The sequence below is a fragment of the Perca flavescens genome, chromosome 9 (assembly GCF_004354835.1).
Source record: "Perca flavescens isolate YP-PL-M2 chromosome 9, PFLA_1.0, whole genome shotgun sequence".
Classification (NCBI taxonomy): Eukaryota; Metazoa; Chordata; class Actinopteri; order Perciformes; family Percidae; genus Perca; species Perca flavescens.
Genome location: NC_041339.1, coordinates 36,589,567 through 36,592,066, shown reverse-complemented (window position 1 = coordinate 36,592,066; position 2,500 = coordinate 36,589,567). Strand labels below are relative to the sequence as shown.

Sequence of the window (2,500 nt, the reverse complement as noted above, 5' to 3'; positions counted from 1 at the left end):
TATATCGATGTTGTTATGGTATCGATATATTGCCCAGCCCTATGTGCAGAGTACAAGTAGCCTGACAAGCCAGACCCACATCCAGATGTTGGGTCTGGGAACTCCCCATTGACAGAGCTCAATCCGAGGGGCGGGATAAACAGTTGTCTTTCAAATTCCCTCTGCACCAATAGGATAGCTCTACAAACAACCAGAGCAACAAAGAAGGTAGCGAAGCTAGTTGATAGATTAAACTTTTGCCGTATCCGGTCGGCAAAACTCCGAACACATCTTCCTTTTTTAAGAATGACTTCAGTGCCGATCTTTGTTCTTTTCTCAAAGAAAAGCTGAACTCCAAGTCTTCCAGAAGTCCTCTGTTCTCCAGCAGCAGCAGCCATAAGCCCCGCCCACCGACTCTATACACGATGTGATTGGCCTGACCAAAATATGGTTTTTCCATCTCGCAAACCAACGGAGAGTGCCTAGACCCCCCTGGCTGCAAAATAAATTTGCTGCCACTAGGGTGTGTCTAGATTTCTAGGCTAAAGTATAAGTGCAAAGTAATGATTTAATACCAGGACCTCTCCTAAGTGGAATGCAGCCATCAGTAATGGTTTAATACCAGGGTCTCTCCTAAGTGGAATGCAGCCATCAGTAATGGTTTAATACCAGGGTCTCTCCTAAGTGGAATGCAGCCATCAGTAATGGTTTAATACCAGGGTCTTTCCTAAGTGGAATGCAGCCATCAGTAATGGTTTAATACCAGGGTCTTTCCTAAGTGGAATGCAGCCATCATTAATGGTTTTGAATACTGCTGTGCTTTTCCTACTACGACATGTCAACATGTCTGCTGTGAAAAAGGTCTATAGGGCACCAGATTGTTTCGTGTCGGCTCTCCCCTCTCCCTCTGCCCACGTTTGCTGTCCCCAGATCAGCTGTCGGGGTGCGTTGGTGTGTTGGTGTGTTGGTGCGCTGGTGCGTTGGTGCGTTGGTGCGTTGGTGTGTTGATGCGTTGGTGCGCTGGTGCGCTGGTGTGTTGGTGTGTTGGTGCGCTGGTGCGTTGGTGCGCTGGTGCGTTGGTGCGCTGGTGCGTTGGTGCGTTGGTGCGTTGGTGTGTTGATGCGTTGGTGTGTTGGTGCGTTGGTGTGTTGGTGTGTTGGTGTGTTGGTGCGTTGGTGTGTTGGTGTGTTGGTGCGTTGGTGCGTTGGTGCGTTGGTGCGTTGGTGTGTTGGTGCGTTGGTGTGTTGGTGCGTTGGTGCGCTGGTGCGTTGGTGCGTTGGTGCGTTGGTGCGCTGGTGCGCTGGTGCGTTGGTGCGTTGGTGCGCTGGTGCGTTGGCGGCGGCCGAGCCGGATGCTGTAAAGCCGCCGAGGCAGAAGTAACACTCAGACTTGGCAGATGCCGAGGCCTCCTTGTCTTGTCTCTGCGTTCCTGCAGGATGGACGATGTCCTGTCCTGCGTGGATTTTAGTGCCGAGTGAGGAGGCGGCCAGACGCTTTCTGATGTTCACTCACCCCCCCTCTCCCCCACTTTCCCCCCCAAACACCAAACACCAAACACTACACAACACCTCCCACATCTCCCATGATCCCACTGGATTAAAAACCTGCTGTCACACAAACGTTCTTCCAGCTTGTGCAGAGTTCTCCCTCCGTTTGTACGAGACTATTCTGTGTTTTTGTTTTTTTTAGCAGTGGTGTAGTCTAAGTCAGGGGTCTTCAACGTTTTTTAAGCCAAGGACCCCTTAACTGAAAGAGAAAGGGAGCAGGGACCCCCCTAGTCACTTCATCACTGAGTGTGAGATCATCCTATCATTACTAGGGAAACAGTTGTACATTTTTACTCCCCAACTTATTGAAACAGTTGTACATTTTATTTACATATTGTATATATTTTAAATATTGCTTGTGTAGTATTCAATTATTTAATGTATATTGTTTCCTATTATTTAATGTATACTCTATATGTGAGCTGTCTGATATTTTGCTGCTGCAAATTATTGGGATCAATAAAAATCTATCTATCTATCTATCTATCTATCTATCTATCTATCTATCTATCTATCTAGAAAATGAAGTTGCATATTAAACTGGGCCTACAATAATGTGTAAGCTGGCCTAAAGCTTTTATACATAGGCTTACCTATTTATTTCTTTTGCATAGAATACTAAGCTATTACAGTAAAATAGCCTAATAATTGTTGGCATTATTTTATAAATCATGTTTTAATGTTAAACATACACAGTGAATGCTTAGGATTAACTTTATCTGTCAGTGGCTACCTTAGTGACTACCTTACCTATAGGCCAGTAATCAATGGCGATCTATATTTGCTAATAATATGTCGGATTCATGTTAAGACTTTTTTTAATTTTATATATCATAGTGGGGGTCTGGGTGTCCTCCCCCAGGAAGATTTTGAGCGTTAATGACTTCATTTCCTGCATTCTGATACACTTTTATGCACCAATTTATGGTGGAAATCCCTTTATTTAGTTCATGTGATGAAGAAAAACACAGATG

The 2,500-nt window shown here is 45.1% G+C and overlaps 1 protein-coding gene across 4 annotated transcripts in view; it reads left to right on the top strand.

Annotated features, from left to right (window-relative positions):
- frem1b (Fras1 related extracellular matrix 1b) overlaps positions 1-2,500 on the top strand; it is a 153,288-nt gene that overhangs the window by 106,309 nt on the left and 44,479 nt on the right. The window lies entirely within an intron of this gene.